The 22,726-nt window shown below is 39.4% G+C and overlaps 1 long non-coding RNA gene across 2 annotated transcripts; it reads left to right on the forward strand.

Moving 5' to 3' along the window:
- Window positions 1-225: 225 nt before the first annotated feature.
- Window positions 226-18,047, forward strand: LOC115337358. Of its 2 annotated transcripts, none has more exons than XR_003922104.1 (3): window positions 226-281; window positions 4,300-4,455; window positions 17,898-18,047. It is a non-coding gene; the product is annotated as an uncharacterized LOC115337358 (long non-coding RNA). The 2 variants fall into 2 exon arrangements; XR_003922103.2 differs by lacking the exon at window positions 226-281 and adding an exon at window positions 357-494.
- The last annotated feature ends 4,679 nt before the right edge of the window (window positions 18,048-22,726 follow it).

Below are 22,726 nucleotides of genomic sequence, written 5' to 3' on the forward strand. Positions count from 1 at the left end.
TGAGAGGTGGCTGTTAGACTTTACTGCCTCTTTTTCTATTCTTTCCAAATGTAGATTTAATGAACGTAATTGGGATGCAACCACTCCAGCCATATTCTGTTACGCCTAATAAATCTTTGTCATTCAGCATCCTCTCTGATTCTGTTTCCATGTTTGTCTGGCTCCTTATGGGTATAAATATTTCTGTGAAGTAATAATTTTCTCATTATTTGCTTTTCATTTCAGAACTTTTCCATTTCTGCTTTTCTGGATGTGTTGAAGGTAGATGGGATTTGCAGTAGGTGAGAAAGTTTTTGTCATTTTCTGTTTACTCTTCTCAGCTCCTTTTCATTTATTTGCAAGGATGTGTGTGGAAATCTGGTCCAGAAGCCTGTGTGTGGAAACTCACCACCTGAGAAGGCAATTACTTATTTTGAATCTGGCCCCCTGTTTGGTATATCTAAGTGACCTTTCCCTGTGTTCATCGTCAGCTGTGGGTGACCTTGAGATGAAAGGTGAGCAAGTTTTGCACGTCCCTTAGCTTTGAGAGTTGAATTAGCCCTGGAGGGACCAATATCTGCTGTAACCTGCAGCTCCAAGGAAGGGTGTGCATGCTGATAACCATGAAGTAGCAAAATGCAAAGGGTTTCACACACCAGACTGTGGTGATTTATCTGGCGTCCTCTCTTGGGGAACTGACCCTTTGCTCTCTGAGGAGAAAATCCTGTTTAAAGAAGGATGGTGGCCAAGACAGCCAAACGTGGGGAGAGGAGTTTGGACCTAAGGCTGTCTAGTGAAGGTACTGTGGCACTCGCAGCAAAACATTGTGCAGAAGAAATAATGTGGGCCAAATTTTCTAACAACAGAGTCAGGTTTTTTCCTCCATAGAAAGAAAAAATCACAAAGAAGCCTGTGTTTTTAAAATTATTATTATTTTTATTTCTTATTCCACTCCCAAAAGCTATTGTTGAATGATTTACTGTATAGTCCTAAGATGGGAATCATTTAGTTGACTATCTAAGCTATTTTGCTATGAAAGGAGATGTTTGTGGTTAATCACTGTGCTCTTGGCAGAAAAGAGAAGGTTATTGCTCTTATCTTATTGCTGTGCTCCTTGAAGAGTATTCCTAGTGCTGGGCTCATTCCTACCTTGGCTCTTGAGTTGCTTTTTTCTTTTCCAAACCACTCCACCCTTTCTTTAAAGGGCTGGCAACATAGACTTCAGCAGTTGCAGTAGCAATTCTGTAACATCTGCCTTTCAAACAGATGATTTTTTTTTTTTTTAACACAAACCCAAGATATTACAGCAGGATTAAGGACCCACAATCTGTCATTTGTGGTGTACTGCCTTTACTGGAGTTAAATTCAGCTAGACTATACAATCACATGACAATTATATAGCTTTAAAAAATGTGTGAAATGCTAGGTTTTATTTTAAAGGCAAATAATTCATTTAATGGAGATATTTTCCCTCATCACAAACATGTTAAAAAAAAAAGTTAAATATGTAAAAAGCATAACATCCCACCTCTGATCTTTTTTTCATGTTTCAATGATGGACCATTTGTCTTAAGCCAAAAAGAGATAAAGCACATCTGACTTTTATGTCATTTGCCTTACCCACAGGAGCTGCTTTGTCATGTTGCTAGCATTGTATAGATCATTTGTACCAGAGAGGAAAGAACCAAGAAACCAGTGAATTGCAGCTGCTTTTAAAAAGGAGCTGAAAATCAATAATAAATTATTGTTTTCTATAGAAGTTTAGGTTCCTCATGCATCCCTACTGACATGTGGATATAGCTATAAATTAATTTAGTTTCAGTAAAGAACCTAACTTTCTCTGGACTGACTAGCTGACGTGCATTAGTGATATAAAAATAACACACCTTGGCAGGATAGCTTTCGAGGAGTGCCGAACTCTGCAAGTTATTTTTATAGTTTAATGAGATATAGTCCCATACTTCCAGAGGGATACACAGTGAGCAGAGCACTCTATAATTTACCGCTGTAAAATGATCAGGATTCATGCTGTCTATAAAACATGAAAAACATTCTTCATTCCTTACCAATTAGATCATAGTTACAACTCTCGGCTCCTTTGAGCTTAAAAGAAAATTCTAACTGCTAGACATAAATGAATGCTGTGGTTAAATTAAACCCTTCAAGAGCCCAAACAGGCTTGAAAGAAATGCCTTCTGGATGTTATTAACATGCATATTTAAGTGCTATTTTTAAAATTTAACTGCAAGCCATAGCAAGCACAAATGTTTATAATAGCTATTTCAGAATTGAAGCATTACTTTGAAAAGCATTTTCATTGCTCCTAATTCTTCCCAATAATTTTATTTCAGTTTTTACTATTGCTGATTTTTTTTTATTTTATTTTTTTGCATGTGATGACAGAAAACTTGCACTGAAGGCCTAAGATATATTTTTCGATCCTTGCAATGATGCTGCCTTAAAATATGTCACATACCAATGCAAGTCTCAATTCCTCAAATACATCCGATTTGCTGAATGAGCAATCCTATTTATTTCAGTGGGACCTCAATGTAGGAAAGGTAGATGCACATGTTTGCAGAGTCCGTGCTTTGGTCTTGTGCTTCTGTTTACAGATGTATCTGCTCATAGCACAAAATTACCTGTGGCTTGTCCTGCAGCATAGGGAGCAGAAAGCAGTGTGGGGGAGCAGGAGGCAAGGAAAAGAACAGATAGCAAAGGGTTTTGGTTTTCTGTGACAGGTTGCTGGTGTGGTTAATCTTCTCTGCTTCGGTACTCCACATTTTCAATTCTTTTGCAATTTGGTCACACTGACAAGCCACAAACACTGTTTGTTCCTTACAAGAAACGTTGATTGCTAGACAGAAATGAATTCAGGGATGGCTGAGAGGTGACCTTGCAAGACTTCAAAATATCAAAGTGTGTCATTCTAATATGCCTGATAAAAGTGTCATTTAAATATCCATGGAAACTGGCTTTCACGTTCAGCTCAGGGGCTTTGGTCATAAACAAAATACTGGACTGTGAAGGGATTTCAAAGATATACCTGCTACATTTGATCTCTGTAGCTAATTCTTTCCCTCAATTCAGTCCTTTGGAAGGCTATTGAAGGTGCAGCTAAGCTAAATGTTCAGTGGGAGCACTGTGATCGGTTTACTGCTTTGATGTTCTCTACAGGCTACTGCTTCCTGTGAACAAGAAGTGCATGGGAAAACACACATGAATCCCCTCCTCTTCACTTAAAAATGAAAAATGCATTCATCTCTGCATATGTCTATATTTGCATGTAATAGGTGGGAAGCAAGCTAAACAGTCCTACATTGCCAGGGAGGTATTTAAAACCAGGCAGCAAAATCAGTGAGGATTAGTGTCCCATTTTCACTGCAAGTTTGGAAATGTGTTTATGCTGTGCACTGTCATTGTGATCATCTCCAATGTTTTAGTTATATAAAGAATATTTAAGTATAGGTGGCTATTTAACTAATATAATGAACTATGGAACTGTTGAGATAATAAGTGAATTAAAGGAGGTGAACAGTACATATTCTTTGTTTTCTGATTTTGCACCAGCTGAGCGAGACAGCTATTTTTCCAGCCTGTGGACAAAGGTTACCATATCATTCAATACAGCCTTTTAAAGATCATCACAGTAGAAGTGAGAGTTATCCTTTTATTACTTTATTATCTTGTTTAGCAAGAGAATATTGGTAAAATGACAGTTGGTTTCTCTCATTGTTAGTATAAAACATTTTTTATGCCTTTTAAAATTTCACCAAAAGTCTTTGGGGAATCGATTGTTATATCTAGGTATGCAATGCTATGAGAAAATCCCTGCTATTTTGCTGTTTTTCCTTGGCTTCATAATTATTGAGTAGATTAGCATGCAAAAAAACCCCCAACAAAATGAAACCCAGTGTTTTTAAAGTACTTGACACCTTTGGTTTTAAATCTTAATCAGGACTTCCAGGTTTTCTAGATTAATTCAATAATATCTTCCTAGATTTTTGGTCTTTTTCTAATACGTCATTGATTTTATTTTTATTTTTTTTAGGCTTATACCACCTATGACATACAGGCCTTCATCAGTTTTCTTGAGAATGTAAAAATGACAGGATCCTTTTCACAAGATGCTCTTTTTTTATACAAGAAAAACATAAGAATAAGAATTTCATTAAATTGGAATAGCTGATTTGGAATAACTAATGAAGGACACAGTCACTTTTATGTGAGAGTTTTAAAGCATTTTTAAGTGCAAGTTAATTGAGCCTACTCACACTCCTTGGGGTGAAGAGTTAATTAATATTATCCTCTTCATCACAGGCCCCAGCTGTGAACAGTCCTGGGCCTTTCCTGGACAGTAAAACCAAGCAATAAACAGCTGTGTGTTTTGTGACTAGATAGGACTGATGTTTCCTTTGAAGATGTGATCCTGCTGACCTTGTTAAAAATACAATGCAAGGAGCTACCTTGGAGCAGGTGAGAAAGTCCCGGGAAGATTGCTTAAGATAGCCAGCTATATACAATTTCTGTTCACCATTGGTCTCCCCTGGTGAATTTTCCTGTGGGTACCAAAGTCATCCTCTCTATGATGTCAGCCCTGGCTGTGTCACTGCAGGAACAGCAGTGAGAAGAGCAGAACCACATGCTCTTGTTGCAGGTGCTCTGTCCCAGGTCATAGCCTCATCTTCAAGGACAACATGTTTTTGCCAACATGTTGATCTAAGAACAGGAATGGTCATAGCATGGGCATGAATTCCCTTCTGCAGTAAATAAACTCTGCTGCAAGGACAAAAACATCCAGTTTCCAAGAGTTTCCATCTCTTGTCTTCCTCCTGTGTATGAACATCAGACATATGGAGGGAGGGAGGAAGGACAGGAGATGGAAACTGTCGTACAGGTAGCAGCACAATGAATGTAAATTAAATTTCTACCTCTGCCAAGACTGATACAACAGAGGAGAATAGGAAGGTTTTAGTTAAGGAAAGAATCTAGTCATGGGCTGAAGTAACAAAACATATAAAGCCTATTGTCTTTCACTTAGCTTACTTATTTCAGTTTCCTTAAGGTGTGGGAGACAGAGTGCAGTAATCTACAAAGAAGTCCCATAACATGGCCTGAGTTGCATGGTAGCTGTATGCAACATGAGGTTTGACTTCACCCTGTGTAAAGGAAAAATGTCATGCCCTGACTCTTGGAGCAGAGGTGGGGAAGAAGACCAATAACTAGTAAATGCCAGGGGAAGTTTGTGACATGAGGGCTGATGGTAAACTGAAATAAGAAACAAACTGACTGGAGGTCTTTTAAAGATCTGACATGCAGAAATGGTGGGTGGAATATGGAAGGGGTTTACCCATGCTCTTGCATTTTGGAAAGCAGTCATGCTTCATGAAAAGGTCCAGAGTAAAAATAAGTTTTTGCTCACTTTGGCTGTGGGGATAGTTTCTTTGATCTCCCACTTACTAAAGCAACTTCCTACTGCTCTACTTCAAAGCAGACTTTTGGAACTCCAGGGCATTTTGGTGAGTGTCCTCAAAAATGCTGTGGCTGTTGGCCATGGTGGTGGTGGGTTCACAAATCATCAGATGATTCAATGCCACAGCCACCACAGAGGTTATGCGTGGAAATGGAGCAATCTGAGGAGTAACTCTTGTAAATGTATGTGGTCAGTCATATATACATTATCACAGCTTGCTTTACACTAACTGTCTCCTTGGGGAAGGGAAAACAAATCAAAGTTGCCTGAAACAGTGCAAATTGTGTGTGTGTGGACAGGGATGGGGGGGGGGGGGTGTTTCTGATGTCCTAATCTAAAATAAATATAGGGTCAGACAAGGGAAAAAAATTAAGATAATGAGATATCCAAACACTGGACAAAGCAGGTGTAAACTGATTGATCAGTCTCGTTTTAAAGGACACTGCGGACACACAGTAACAAAGTACAGTGCGGTGAGAATTTTGAAAGTGACAGAAAGAGAGGGCTTTAATGTTTCAGAACTCAGCAAGCTCAAATTAAAGATGATACTCTTTTCTACTGACTGAGACTGTAACAGAGCTGCAGAGTTAGATCAGAGGGCTTGAGACATGAGGACTTTTGCATGCCACACAAATAGGGCTTTTTCGGTTTTGAGAAGACCCAGTGGATTTGGAGCAAGCCCAATCTGTCTCTTCAGTTAGCTAATAGACAAATCCTACCTGTGGGTGAAAGGCACTTAAGCTGCTACATTTGTATTTGCAAGAAGGGAGCTGTGCATGGACATCTAGTCTTTGCATCCTGAAGTGGCCCTCCAGGGTCTCTGATGTGGTCTCGAAAGGTATACCTGGTATGTAAGTGACACCCAGTGTGTAAGGGAGTATATGGCTTCCCTTGTCAGAAGTGTACACGTTTTAAAGCACAGCATCCTTTGTTGGCAATGTAGTCTGGCATAAAGTCTGCATAGCTGTTAAAGCTGCAAGACTGCTGCCCTGGGGCTCCCTGAGCATTGTGGAGAATTTGGTTCCTCTTCTTTTCTCCATTCATAGATGACTGTCTTGAAAGCAGTGTAGTGTGGGGACCTAGAGCTTGATCAGAAAATGACTAGAATAAATGACCTATTATAAAGTTTCCAAGAGGCTGTCACTTTGAGTTTGATTTTACTCCTCCCTGTTCGTTCTGTTGCTCACCTCACCCTCTCCTTCCCTGTCCCTTCCTGCTTGGTCTCTTTTCCACCTTTTTTATTTTTTCTTCTATTGCTGACATTCTCTTTCCTGTGCCTCCTTCTTCCCTACAGCCTTTTCTATGTCCTTCCTTTATCTTTTATATCCAGATGTCTTATTTAATCTACTCTCTTATTTTTTCATCCACATATCCTACCCTTTGAGCTTTTGCTTCCTATCTCTAGTAATGACGGTTATCTCTTTATGTGAGGGGATTGGAGACATGCAGTTAGGGGACATACTCTGTTACTCTCCTTTGCACACTATCTCCTTGCTTTATTCTCTCAGCTACTTTTTACCAGCCTTCTCTTCCTACTCCTGTGCGACACATCCAGAAGCTCAGTCCTTTGCCAGTTTTTCTCCAGGAGGCTGTGGTGATTATTGATTACCATATTGTGGGAGCTTTTTCTTTCTTCACTTGGCTTTCCTAGTTTCTCCTCCATTTCTCCTCTTTCCCACTATTCCTCTTTACTTCTTATCCCTCCATTTTCTCCTCTTTCAGATGAAGTTTTCTTCACAAAAAGGGAAGGGATTGCAAAAGTCGGCTAACATGAACAGCCCCATACCCACCCTTTACACATATTAAACTAACTGCACAAACCCACAGAGAGTCTAATGAGGTGAAAAACAGCAGGAATCTAGATTTCTCCTGCCTGTCTAGAAGTTCTTTGTTTGCCAGAACTCTGACTTCTGGTGAACAGGAGGTTTAATCTCTAAGTACGAGTTTATTTGCAATTCATGAATTTCTTTGTGAAATGGACATCTGAAATAGTTGAAGGATGCTTCACAATGGGGTTGGGGTACTGTAGCTGAAGTTCAGCGTGGCCTTGGACCACTTCTGAATCATCAGTTTCCTTTGTCCAAAGGCTGATTTTTGTTCTGTGATTCTACTTCATTCCTGTGCTGCATCTTCTGTATTGTCTGTGAAACCAGGTGGTGAGGGCCTTGATGATTTTAATGGAAAAGTGAAGGAGCTGGAGGGAAAGCAGTAGGCAAGACATTTTTTTAAAATGCATAACTTGGATGATACTTTATAAGTCTCTCTACTATTGAAGTTTATTAGTTTTTTGGTGGGGGTTTTTTGGGGTTGTTTTTAATTTTTTTTTTCTTGTTTTCCTAATCCTTAAAAATAGAGGATGAGAAATATTCTGGTAAGGTCAAGAGAGGAAGTCTGCAGCAGCATGGCATGCATAGTAACTTCTAGTAAATAACAGAAATTTCATCATAACTGAGTTGGAAACTTCTACTAGTTAGAAAATTGTCCTTCTGTGGAATCACCAATAAACTGAGTTCTTCTTGTGTATAGAAGTGAAGCAAAATGTAAAAGAGAAGGAAGCCAGAAGCAGTAAAAACACAAAAGATGAACTGGGGCACTCTGCTATTGAAACATTGGTCTCAGTACTGAACTAGTCTTCATTTTCTAACGTAATATGTAAATAAGGGCCTATATATGATGCTGGTTTGTAAAACCAGCAAGTTTTTTTTATAAAGTGATTCCTTTGTTTTAGCTACATCTCCAGGGCAAATAGTAACCTACTATGTCATGCTTTTATTCCCTTTCCCTCCCTACTGCTCGGTGGCAGGAACAAAACCTCAACAGGCAGTCCATCCTTTCTTTCTTCCTTGGAGTTAGTTGGAGAAAGGGGAAGAATGAAGGGTCTTGGTGCTGTATCCCTGCAACTAAATGGATGTGGGCAGTAGGACTTTTTCCCTCCTCAGTGCAGAGCTGGGAAGGAACCACTATCTTCTGGACTAGCATAAAATGCTACTCTTGACTATGGACAGATAAGCAAATTCATCCTTCCTGTGAATGTTCATTAACTTCTCTAATGACTTCAAACACAACCTCGAGTTGCTGCATATTAGCTGAACTGCAGTAGGTGGCTGTATGCTTGCTTCTAGCTGTTGGCAAAGTAAGGTAAAAAACCTTTCCTTAAACTTAAGTAAAAGAGATTTAAATTACCTCACATTTGCAGTGGCTAAGAGCCAACATACAGCTTATTACACTAGCACAGCTGATAGGGAATTCATCATGCTATTGCAAATCGATCATGTAACTGACCCCTTCTGTAATGTCTTACAGTGATAAGACAGATTGTAATGGGTTTTGATGTGTTATCCAGGATATCCTGGTAAAAACACCTAAAAACTGAAAGTAGTTCATCGTACAAAGGGCAACTTCATTAATAATTATTCTCCACAGGTAAGGAAGGAAAGTAGTCCCTGTAACGGGAATGAACTAGGCTGCATTAGCAGAGACAAACTCTGCTTTAGCTTCACTAGCAAAGTCCTGAGCCAGCAATTGTTTGGTGTCATGAGAGTTCTTTAGTCTATACAGTCCTGGTTACACGTCTATGTAGGCGTCCTTAAAGCTCCCCTAAAAAAAAGGTGGTGCTGCAGCTCACTAGTTTCTAGCAGCAAGTTTCTGAGGACTTTCAAAATTATAAGGTATTTTTGTCATTCTCTGTCATTCATTCTGTCTAAACTGATCAGAGGCAGCACAGATTTTAACATGAAGAAATAACCTAATTTCAAGACAGTGAGGTTTTTAGGCATAAGTGTATTGCCTCAGGCTTGTGAAGTTACCAGCAATCATGGAAATTTGGCTGTTTTTCCTCCAGCTTGGCTGTCTTTCTCCTCCCATTGGTGGGGGTTAGGAGTGATGCTACATTGGGATTCTCATTGCCATCCACCATAATCAATGTCTCTAATCAGTGTTGTTCTGCTGGCATCACACATGGAACAGAGCAGAGTATCTGGTGAGCGCAATGCAGAGACTGGAGGAAAATGAGGAAGGGAGGGGGAAAGAGGCAGGGAAGAGGGTGGGAACAAATTCAAGAGTCAAGCTTGAAAAAGCAGAAAAAGTAGTCTTCAGGTATTTGTTGCAATTCAACAGGAATGTGGTTAGATTGTGCACTTAACTTCATGCTTTCTGTCTCCATGAGCACTTTATCATTCTTGTTTTATTGGCATCAGTGTCTGCAGCAGCATGTGTTTGAATTTGATGCACTCAACTATTCACTGGAAGTATAGTCTGAGGCAAACTAGTGATGCAGAGGGTAGTTAGCAAAGATGGACACTCACAGAAAACCTCACAGAAAACTACTTGAAATTTGGTACTGTATTCTGTATTGGAGGTTGATTTGTGACCACCGTGCAATTTTCAGACTATCCTAACAGTGAAAATAATCAAAGTTTCAAATAACAAAATTAGCTTAAAAATGCTGTATTTTACTGAATAAAATTGTACCAGAAAAAGTGTAGTGCAGTAACTGGGTTAATCATAGGGGATTACATTGAGGGAGAGGGGAAGTGAGCAGAAACACAAGAAAAAACTACATATAAATGAGGAAGCTGGAAGTAGAAAATGTTCATGACAAACATGTGTCTTAAATTTCTGTAACAAAGCAATGCTTCTGGTACCAGTACCCGTTATAAGACTGGAAGAATATGGGTGCCTAAATTATCACTCTGCTTGGACTGTTAGAGAGTTCATGGTGTGTCATTAAATATACAGTTCTACTAGTGTTGCCAGGCCACATTTAATGAGCAAAAATTCTTCCTCTCTGATCTGCACCTCAGTTCCTCAAATTTCTACCTCAGGTCTTCTGTCAGCCATCTGCTAGTCAATGAAAACAAGCATTAAAAAAGTCCATTGGACACAAATCTTCATGTAAACTGAATTTTTTATGAGTCCTTCCCAGATCACAAGTGGCATATTGATATCCTGTTCCTATTGTTAGTTACAGCATTTTTAGTTTTGGCCATATTAATGTTTCTTGCTTAAATATTTGTACCCTTTTTCTTTTCAAAAAGTGAAGCTCAATTATTTTTATTTTAGCAATCAGTGATTGATTTGGTGAACTAATGCCAGTTCACTGCAATTACTTTAGCTCAGCAGCAAATGGAAAAAAGAGCCTCTGCATTGATGCTATGTGCCAAGTAGATTATGTTTCTTTAGAGATGCATTGTCTTGCTCTTGTATGCGGAAGGATGATTCAAAATTATTTCATTATATATCAAAGGCTTTCCTCTGTCTTTAGATCTTTATCAAATACTTTTGTGAGACACTTTTAGAAGGTTCTGACTTAGGGAAGGTAATAAGATGGTTCCCTTTGAAGAAAATCTAAACCCACAAATGAAAGAGTATGTGCTTTTGAAATGCCGTAAGAAGAGTTTTTATACTGATACAGAGGACTGGTCATGAAGAATCTGATCTGCTTAGAAGCAATTATCATTTAACAGTTTAAACAACAGCATTTACAGAAGAACACGTTTAAAAAATAGCTCTCTGTTTTACAGTTATAAGGCTATAAAACTCTTTGACATGGCAAACGTCTCACTTCTCAGAGCTAGAGACCATGCCTGCAGTATTTATAGTATGTTTCTTGAATGAAAGGTGTTTCACTTAGGAAAATTAACTTTATCACAGCATATCCTTTCCTTAGGTGAATGCATAAAGAACCAACCCATTATTTTTCAGCCATTGGATAGGACATTAAAAGGGATAGAGCTAGGAGTAACAGCTAGAATTTTTTTTCCCACTAGCTCCAGGTTAGCTTGTAAATAGTTTGGATTTGTTGTGTTCCTCAGTTGACTATGTACAGGGGTTAGAGTGGCTGTGAAGAAGCTGTATGGTCTAACAGTCTGTGCATGAGTTCCAGGATAGGTGTTGAATCAGTAAGCATACTTATGTCTTGTTCCCACTTGCAGCTTCATTAACCTCAAAAAAAGTTGAATGAAGTAGAATAGGGTCATTGATATCTATTTGCCATTTGCATTTAATGGACGTGTTTCAAATTTTGTTGAATACATAGCTTGTATTTTTTCATGGATACTTAATTCTTGTTTAGGTTGTGTCTGCATTATCAGTTTGGTTTGGAGCAGCAGCATGATTTTGTTGGGTCTGTAAGTGGTTCTGAGAGCACAAATTTTTTTCCTGTCAGGAGAAGCTGACACACTTTCACATGCACTGGGGACAGAAGTTCTCAAATCCATGTGTGGGACACTAAAGTCTTCCAGGGGTGACTGACACATGCTCATCACTAGAAGACTCTCAAACCCTCGAGCACCTGTGAAACAGCAAGTAGTTCATGTACTACACAGAGGGCATAGGCTGTGCGCGCTTTCCCATTTGCTGTTGACTGCCAGCCTGCTGCTGAGTATCCACCAAAGGGTACACCTTTCTGCAGCCCCTTCCTCAGCTGCCTAGTTTTCTGATATAAAGATGTTTCTCTCCTTTGTGCATCCTATCTTTTGCTCCATCCCTCCTTGCTGCACTTTTTTCTTTTCTTCCATTTTATTCCTGCCCAATTTCTTCCTAAAATGGATTGTGCCATTTTGATAGATACTCCTTCCACACAGCATAAAATTCAGAGAGCAGAAGTCTAATGGGAGACTTTTATCGCTGTCCTCAACAAACTCACTGCAATCTGCAGATAAGACAGAGCCAGACTGTTCTCAGAAACATACAGTGGTAGGATGGAAGGCAACAGTTATATGTTACAGCAAGGAAAATTCCAGTGAGATGTCAGGAAAAAATGCCATGAAGTTGCCCAGAGATGTTGTGGAGTTTCCACCACTGGAGTAATTCAAAGCTTGACTGGTCACAGTCCTGAGCACCTTGATGTTTGTTGGCCCTGCCTTGGTTGGGAAGCTGGATAAAGTGTCCTGCAAAGGTCTCTTCCAACCTGTATAATTTTATGAAAGATAAGTTCCCCTCACTCTTGAGCTTGGATATGCTTTTGACTCTCCTTGAATCAGACTTCAGTGAGCACATGCTTTATTTGTTGCAGTCTGTGGCCTAACTAATGCTCACAGAGTAGCTAACATCTGTTTTCAGTCCACCTGAAGCAGTGGTAGCATGCCTTGAAATAAGACTGTGTTTTTATGTATTTAGTGTACAGTTGGAGGTATGTAAAACCAACCAACCAAAACGAAACAACCCACCTGAACCCCTCCCAAAACCTCAAAAGAAACCCAACCAACCCTTCCCTCCAAAACAAGACAAAAAAAAAGAAACCGGATCCCCCAACCTGCTACTTAGAAGTGCAAGATATGTGTGGACAGTACAAGGATAAACTTACTTCCAACTCCTTTAAACTTATTACTTTTCTCAGCCTTTAATTTTACTGGATTTTTCAAAGACTTAAATTGAAGGAATGTGTCTTCAATGATTTGTAGGTTATATGAGCTATGAGTTTGAGATATGAAAATACAGGATACATATTGTCACTCTTAGCAGGAACGTGGCTCAAAGAGATCTTCCTCAAGAAGGGGGAAGACAATTTGTTTGTACGAGTTTTTATTTTGCTTAAGCCAGTATTTGGCATTAGCTTAAACTATACTGAAGTAAACCATCCTTGAGAAAAAATATGTCTATACAGATTTTCAGAAGTTTAAATAGATGCATTTAAAAATCCCGTGTAGTAAAGGCTTTGGTATCTCTAGAAAAGCCCTGGATCAGAGATGGAGCCATTAGATAAAAAGGCAGTTGGCTCAGATGGAGGCAAAGAGCAACATAAAAACATAGATATGGGATACAGAGTAATAAAATACATCAGCACCTGAAAAAGAGTTTACCTGCCTCAAAAGATGACTGCCAGCAGGAGAACAAAGTTCCTTACTTTTGAAGTAAAATGGAAAGATTTTGCTAGTATCATTGAAATCAAGATTTGCCTTAAAAGGCTTGTCCCAGCAAAGCTGTTAAGCATTTGTTTCACTTCAAATCAGTGAATAATTGCATTCATTTTTATGGACCAGGGCCAAAGAATAATCTTGTTGAACTGATTATAAATGCAACAGATATTATGGCATAATTCCCACAATTGCACATACTGAAAACGATGAACTAGTTTTTCCTTATTCTGCTGATTTTTCCTCCTGAAATGTTGCTGCTATATTTTTGCTTTCATCTCACCTGCATTTTATATGGTATCAGGTTTTTTGCTGCTTATCTTCTGACAAGTATGTTTTAAGACTGGGTGCCACACAATCACTTTTGGTATTTTGTTTGACCTGATGTCGATATCTGTCTGAAAGCTTTACTCTGAAATGTGACATAAATGTCCTCTGATTCCAGCATATTTATATCTCAAACCATTAGTACCCGATGTTTCATTTTTGCCTTCTGATACTAGAAAAAGGCAACTTGGAAAATAAAACTTCTCAAATCTTAAAGGAATAAAAATATTTTTAGGGCTCTTCCCACAAGTATATATAAATGACATTTTAATAGATATTAACAAATAATTCTCTTGCAAATAAAAATAATTGCAAAAAATCCAGCCTTATGAGTAGTTCTCAGGCATTATGTTTTATGAAATGTCATTTTTTATAGATAATATACTTTAATCAGTTTGGGGACCTTACCATCTGTGCTATGGGAAAAATACTTTAATTTCTCTTAATTATTCCTGTGATTCATGAGTTATGACCTTTCTCAGGGGCAAAAATAAATGCCAGTTCTTCCAAGAACAAAATGTGTGCAGTGGAAATACAAAACCTGCACAGTCATATTAAAGCAACCAATGTCCTGAAATGAGTAGATCAGCAGAGGCACCAGGGAGCAAATATACTGCTTTCAGTTTGACAGTTGCAGCAGTTTGGTTTTATACTGTAGTGGATAAATATCCCAGTAATTAAGCAGGAATACCACAAACACAAGATGGAAATAACAGCAAAGTTGTGCTGTGGGATATCACAGGAAAAGTGAAAAGCCACTAGAAAGGTGTTGTATGGTTTTTGAGGGTAACACACTGGGGACTATCTGGCAGCTGCTTGCTGAGTGCTGGTGCCCTTCTTTAGGAGCATCTTCCTCATGGCAGGACAAAGTCAGCAGCAGAGACAAAGCAGAGGCTCCATGTTAACAAGACAACCACGGACAGTGGAAGAGCTGCCCAAGGGATATGACAGGTCAAAGCAGGGGAGGCTGGATATGTTGGTTCTTGCAATGAAACATGTTGTTTTCTTCCTAGGCAGAAGAAGCAGGCCATTATGTGTGGTAAATGCATTTGAATCCCTCCATCAGTTTTTCATTTGGGTGAAATGGGTTCCCTCAGCTGCAAGTTTCTAATACTGAAACTGGAAGGGGACTACCTGGGCTGAGAGGGCACCTGTCCTGCGCAGCAGGTGCAGGTCTGGTCCTGCAGCAGTCTAGGCATGATTCCCTTCAAACTAGCGTGTGAAAACAGTGGTGACGTAGCGGGATTTAGGACATCTCTTTCCTACCTAATGTAGGTGTACCCTCTGATTTGCTTGTAGTGAAGCACGTCTGAACACATTCCTCCCTTCCTCAGGGCATTGCTGGAGAGCTGGGAGGAAAAACAAGCTTTGTACTCCACAAGACTCTGCCAGTGCCCAGGAATAACTCTGCTGTAGTGCCAGCAAAGAGAGCAAGGGCTAAGCAGAGCTGAGAGCAAGCTTATGCCCTGCCAGGGACTGGTCTTTGGGGAGAGGCTTGTGCCAGTCTCCAGGGCACATTGCTTTCTGGTGTCTGTCACAGTAGCTGTTATTCAGATTTCCTTTTACTACTCTATTCTCTTTTCCAAACACCTCTCATGCTCCATGGTACCCCCTTTCTGGTCCTTTCCATCTTCTGGTTACATGTTTCTGTTTTCCAGCATATGCACCCCTGGTTGTGGGGTGTGAAGGTCATTGGGGAGGTGGAGACACAGGAGGAGGTCAATGGGGGCTGAAGCTGTCCCCTAGCAGAGGAGTTGCACATGTGTAACTGCAACAAAACTGGTACATGCCGTCTACCCCAGAGTCCAGCCACCAGGAAAATCCATTCTTGAGGCCAGCACCTCTGAAAACCTCAGACCTTGGACTTGTGTGATCTGGCTCACAAAGTCATCCTTCAGTTCTCTTAGAAACGTGTTTCTGGCTTCCCTACATGCAGACAAGGGCCTGGAAAGATGAATTTTTAAAGGCTCCAGTACCAGAAGTTAAATAAACAAATTTTGTAATTTTTAAAGATATCAAGACTTGTAAAAACACATGACACTTCTCATGGCTCAATTTACGATTCTTTGAATATTTGGCAATATTGCTCTTTGCAGGTAACCCTGTCCTTGCTTCTTTGTATTTATTGTCTAACACTGAGGAGATATGGCAGTATCTACGGCAAGGGACATAAGTTCGATGTGGCTCATTCATTATATCTTTCTTTCCTTCTCTAGTTCTCAGTCCACACTGTTATATTTTCCCTTTCTCTGCTCTTACACTATTTAATGGTCTATTTTTCAGGTACTTTTCAAATGCCTTAAGGAAATCTAAGTAAATTCTGTCCACCCAGTTACTGCTAGCAACTCCTTTAAAGCATAAACAACTGATCTCAGAAGGACTCTGGCATGATTTCACTTTTAAACTCTGCTCATTTGACCTTGCAGAATTAGTTTTATCCTGGTCTTGTACTGTTTTATCCTTAATTAAGCTCTCAGTCCGTTTTCTTCAGAACATAGAGATTTAGGTTATGAATCTATAATTTCTACAACACCCTTTGTTCCAGTTTCAAAAAGAAGTCCCTGATTAATAATTTTCCATTTTCTGTGAACACTCACTGTTTCTATGGATGCAGCACATACTGTTTCCTTGCAAGTGTTGCCACTGCTTAACGCTGTTCTTTTCTGAAATGTCAAATTGCTTCAGTTTCTCAAATTTGTCAGTAATTTTCCTCCCCATAATTTAAATGTTTTCAGGGCAAGATTCCCTGGTTTGTTCTGTGCTTTTTGGTTGGGGATTTCCCCATCTTTCATGGTAAAAAGGGGGTTATGGGCAGGAGCAACTTTATTTCTAGTTTTAATTTCTGCTTTAATGAATATTTCTACCTGTCATTGCTAGGAGCTTTTAAACCTTCTCTTCTCAAATACATTTGAAAAAAATTTTGCTTTGATATGAACCCCTTTCTACTTAATTTCCACTTTTTCGTTACTTTACTTTATCATAATTTTCCGGGTCCAGTGTGCAATTCTAACGTTATCAGTAGTGAAAAAAGACAATAAATGCTTACTGGGGTTTGAATCAAGTTCACAGAACAACATTTAAACAATCTTTTTATATGGCTTCTTTTAATGGATCCTTTTTATATGGCTATTTTAAAGTTTCAGGCCAACTCAGGCAAAGGACTTCCCCCCCGCCTCTAATTGATGACTAAACATTATTAAGTCTAGTTTCGAGATTTGCCACACATTTTGTACCGGATATACATCTTTGACTCTTTACCAAGGTTTCTTATCACTTTCCTTAAAAGGAAGATTAGAGAAATTTTCTAAAGTGCTGAAATGTCAGTTTGCATGTTCAGGCCCCAAAACATAAAATTGCATCCTAAATAATTTATTATGTCATTCAAATGTATTAGAGGTACATTCATTTGAAGTTTTCCTTTGAAAGTAAGACGAAAGCCCAGCATTCTTGTCATTCTTCTGCAGCACATTTTTCTTGCCCATGGTATATAATTTGAACTCTGTCATCTGCTGCCCTTTAATCCTACACTCTTTTTCTTAAGAAGCCTTTTTTCTTCATCACTGTGATCTCAAAATAAAAGGCCTCAAAAGATTATTTTAGTTTTGACTTAGAAAACATCTTAGCTTCTATTTTGGAGGAAAAAAATGCATAAGAGTTATTTTTAATGTTTGTGTCACTTTAGGAAATCAAGACATGAACTTCATTTTTATCATTTTCCTGTATAATGACAGTTCCAAAACAAGCCCGTTCAATGTAGTCTAAATCTAGGATTACTCATAAATATGCAGTACAAAAATGTCATGCTGGTTACCAGAAATGTTTGAACAACTTTGAGGACCAAACGTCCCTTAGGCTTGAGGACCCAGAACTCAAAACTGGAGTGCACATAGTTAAAACAAACTCTATAATTTAATTATGCTATCAAGTGTATTTTCAGACTGTTGTGCTAGAGTTGCATCTGGGAAGACTTCTGAAAGAGAATTCTATCAGACAATTTAGCATCAAAATATTTAATGTCTCAAATGAAGTGAGGTTAAAAAATCAAACCAGATTAAAATATTTAGATCTTTTGCAACAATTGCCATGCTTTACTTCAGCGCACTTAAGCTAGCCTAATTAGTGGCTGATGCAGCAATTCATGGGCACAGAGGAAATTCAAGGAACAAGCTAATTTTGGGGGGGAGCAGCACAGAGCACTTTTCACAGGAGGCTTTCAAAGCGGTGAAAGAATATCCCCTCATTCCCTCTCTCCTCCTTTGCAGGTTGATGGGGAAGAAGGACAAGCTATACCTTTCCCTCTGCTGCTTCCTTTGAAAGGGGAAATGCATGCTTCTGTACATGGAGTCATCATGAGGAGGCTTCGATGAGAATATTGTTCACTGTAAGCACAAATAAAAACCAACATCCTCTGATTGTCAGCAAGTCTTTATTTTCTAACAATCCCTGGGCTAAAGCTTGCTATTGTTACTATTATTGTTATTATTCTTTTTAAGGCACATCAAGATGGTGCCAGTCCTGCTAAGTTTGGGGGATGAAACAAACATCAGGTAAAAGGAAGAGATACAATGTGGGCTAGGAAAACTCAAGTGATAAATCTGCCAGGATTCTGTTCAGAGGGAAATTTGTGTTTTAAGAATAAGATGTGAAAGGCTTGAAACAAATGCCAGGACTGTGATCATTCCATGAATCATCTCTAAACCTTTGTTATATACATGCCACCCACTTATTACCTAGCATGGTGTATAATTAGAAAGCTGGGCCTCTTGCAGAAAAGAAGTCTTACTGTGATTTTAGAAATATCCATTTCCAAACTGATTTCATTTACTGGTACCCACTTTGTTCCAACTATCTGGTCTGGAGATGGATTGCCCGTTGGCCCCATTGTCAGAATGACAGCATGAAAAGGGAAGCATGTGGTTGTAATAATAATGTGGTACATGTGTAGAAGGTCAGAGAAGCAACAGATTAACATTCCAGCAGATGATTTCCCTAGGGACAACTCTTGAAAGTATCAAAGGCCAAAGATCATGACACTGATAATGTGTCTAATGTTGTTGGCAAAATAGTTGCTTGAATTTGTCAGTTGTGGGGATAATGCTTTTTCTCTTTTTTTTAAATTAGGTAGTGAAACCTGCTGTGAATACTGAAAAATTAGTTCCATAAATATTAGTCTAATTATATAGGTAGTAATGGTGTTTAAATCAACCAATTATCCAGTCTCCATTTTGTCATACATTAAAATGAAGGAAAATAAAACTAATGGATTAACTGAAGAAGTTTTGAGACCCAAAACTTTGGCATAGAAAAGTTCAGGAAATGTGTGAAATCTTTGTTATTGCTGGCAGTGCACAATAGATGCTATGCTTCATTTCCACCACAGGAAGTGTAAAAGATGGGAGGCTTGTGTGGATAATAAAAGGCTCCTAGCCAAACTCAAACAAAAAAAGGAAGCATAAAGAAGGTTGAAGCAAGGATGAGTAACCTGGGAGGAATACAAAAACATTGTCTGAGCATCCTGGGATGAAGTTAGGAAAGCTAAAGCCCAAATGGAAGTGAATCTGGCCAAGGACATCAAAGACAACAAGAAGTGTTTCTGTAAGTACAAAGGTGACAAAAGGACTAGGGAATATGTGAGCAAGTTGCTCAATGAGGCAGTGGACCTGGTTTTGCAGGGCATGTAAAAGGCTGAGGTACTGAATGCCTTCTTCTTAGTCTTTACTAGCAAGACTGACCTTCAGGAATATCAGGTCCCAGAAACGAGGGGGAAATGCTGCAGCAAGGAAGATGTACCCTTGGTGGAAGGGGATCAGGCCAGAGAATATTTCAGCAAACTGGGCATATGTAAGTTCATAAGCCCTGATTGGATGCACTCATGAGTGCTGGGGGAGCTGGCAGATGTCATTGTGAGGCCACTCCCAATAATCTTTGATCAATCATAGCAACTGGGAGAAGTATCCAAAGACTGGAGGAAAGTGAATGATATCCCCATCTTCAAGAAGGGCAGGAAGGAGGACCCAGGGAACTACAGGCCAGTCAGCCTTACCTTGATCCCTGGGAAGGCAGTGGAGCAGCTAATCCTGGAAATTATTTCCAGGCACATGAAGAACAAGAAAATCATCACGAGTAGTCAGCCTGGCTTTACCAAGGGGAAGGGCCACAATGATAAAGGGACTGGATCATCTCTCATATATGAGGAAAGGCTGAGAAAGATGGGACTGTTCAACCTGGAGAAGAGAAGGCTCAGGGGAATCTCATCAACGTATATAAATACCTGCAGGGAGGGTGCCAAGAGGACGGAGCCAGGCTCTTTCCAGTGGTGCCCAGTGGCAGGACCAGAGGCAATGGGCACAGACTGAAACACAGGAGGTTCCCTCTGAACATCAGCAAGCACTTTTTCACTGTGAGGGTGACTGACCACTGACATAGGTTGCCCAGAGTTGTTGTGGAGTCTCCATCCTAAGAGATATTCAAAAGCTGTCTGGACATGGTCCTGGGCAACCAGCTGTAGGTGGCCCTGCTTGAGTAAAGGGTTTGGACCAGATGACCACCAGAGGTCCCTGCTAACCTCAACCACCCTGTGATTCTGTGAAATCATACTATTTGACAAAAATATATTTTTAAAGTACTCTAGTGTCAAAAGTCACTGGAAAAAACAGCTTTCTGGGCTTCAAATTTTGTGGGTCTTCTTGGTAAGTAAAAAGACATTTCCTCTATCTGCCAGCCTTGCCAAACCCAAGTGGAGGTTTGAAATTCAAGATGAATGCTTTAGTAGTATAAAATGTGTTTGAAAATGATTGAGACTAGAAACTGCTAATGGACTCTTAATTAGCCTAAACTACCAAGATGAAAGAGTCAGCCCTTTTCATGCCCCTAGCTGTTTTCACTGTGTGTGGTGTTTCCTTCCCCCATGGGTGGGACATAGGTGTGCCTAACCAATACTTCATTATACAGAAAGAGAAAAACTGATTCTTGATTCATTTCAATATATGACATATGGGCTGGAGTGAGCAGCACTCACATGCTCAAATAGCCTGAAGCAAGTAGTTTAATAGATTCCATGACTACTTGATGAGTCTGAACACAAAAGAGGGGCCAGGGGGACTCTGGTAAGAAGTAGCAGGAGGAAAATGAAGCAGGGACATACAATGAACCAAAGGTTTTTTCCTGTTTCTTAAAATGTTGGTATGTCTGCTCCGCTGAATGTACTGTTTCTTTTAAAAGCTTCTGGAAATACTCTTATGAAAATTCAAAACACAGACACAAATCATTTATAGGAGACAAAAAACAATAAGTAGTGTCAGCACAGAAGGATATATTTTACTTGGCTGTGCCAAGAGGAATTATGGTGGGTTGTGATGAGTGGAATATAAAGTAACATAAGTTGCCTGTTGACAACAGAGTTTGAAATTATAAAATGTAAACCCAATACATTTCCCTCACTGTATCAAACAGCTGAGATTTTTTTATACCTAGTAGCAGAATAACATGTCATTCTTCAGAGCCCCATAATTCTGTAAGCATGCTTAAGTACATGCTGTTATTTATTTTGTTTGTTTATTTGGTTTCAAGTATTACATAGGTCGTGATGCACTGAGATGCATATACAACAATAGTGGTCAGCACTTTGTTGGAAGCTGTTATCATAGATGATTTTCTAGTCTTAACTTTGGTTTTGGTCATTAAGGGGATTGCATTTAATATACTAAAATAGCTACCAATAGTACCACCCTCTTATGAATAATCACTGAGCTAAAAAATCCTGCAGGAATCTTATTTTTTCATGCTATTTAAAAACCTAATTATAAAAATAAGTCTTTATGAGAAACCGACAGTAGCTGAGTTCAAATAAGAGCTTTTCGAGTGACAGATGGTAATAAGCAAGTCAGACAGTTAGATGATGGTTTATGTGCTAGACATCATAGGTGTTGTAACTGCTGACCCATGTTAATGTGGTTACTCTGGCAAATAAAATGTAGGAAACAAAGCTACCTTGAATGACTCTTATCCTGGCTGCAGAGTAGTAGAATATCTGTCAGTCAGCAGCAGGATATAGTCAGTACCAGATCTTAAACCTTTACCATCTTCTCTTTTCCCTCTTGTTCCCTCTTTTACCTGCTTTGCCATTCCTACTGCTGTTCTCTCAATATGCCCGTTTGTTACCACTTTGATATTTTTGGTAGGGAACCTGATTCTGATGAGTAGAGCTATTAGGGTCAAGAGGAAGCAGAGGTGGTAGGGAAGGTATTTATCTCCTCTTGCAAGAGGTGAATGAGTCTTGTCTATGAGGCATTCTAAAGGCCTTGTACCAAATGGTGACAAAAGAAAATGAGGTGCAGTGATGAGAAAGGCAGCAGGGATAGTTGCAGGGTTTGCCATCCATATGAACTGAACCCATCACCCATAATTGTAATGCTGGGGGACAGCTAATAATCTGTAATCTGGAAACCTGTGATTCAAGTGCAGAGGAAATATGTGGGAATGGCAAATACATTTGAAAAAATTCAAGCTTGGTTTGTGAAATATTAAGCTTCACAAATATTTAAAAAAGAGCAAATTTTTCCACCTTTTGTAGTAATTGCACTGGGAGTTAAGATGCAGCTGTTACTGTGGTTCTGCACACTATTGCGTTCTGCCATGTTGTTTTGTGTTGAATAAAGCCGGCATGGCTTTTGGGTCATTGCCAACTATGGGAAGTATGCCTGCACTGGAGAAATGGGCTTTTAGTAAGTGAACCAGCAGGATTACAGCTTTTCCTCAGTAATTACGATGGAGTAATTATGATACTTTCTGGCTACATCTCTCCTAGTTAATCGATGTTGTTCTCAAAACCAGGCCATAGGAATGGCAATTACAGCCTTTCCCAGAGAGAAAGTGAATGTTGATTGTCTATCAAAGTTGTGCTTTTTAAATTGGCTGCCTGTGTAGGGACAGGGAGTTGTAGGGTGGACGACGGTGTGGTGAAGATGTGGATGGCGTTGCGAGGCATACATTTTAGATAGCCACGGCAAAGATCATTGAGCAGATTCAACACTTATGCTGCCTGAGGGGTGCCTGAACTGTTAATGGAAGACATGTGCCCATTGCCAAAACA

The sequence above is a fragment of the Aquila chrysaetos genome, chromosome Z (assembly GCF_900496995.4).
Source record: "Aquila chrysaetos chrysaetos chromosome Z, bAquChr1.4, whole genome shotgun sequence".
NCBI lineage: Eukaryota > Metazoa > Chordata > Aves > Accipitriformes > Accipitridae > Aquila > Aquila chrysaetos.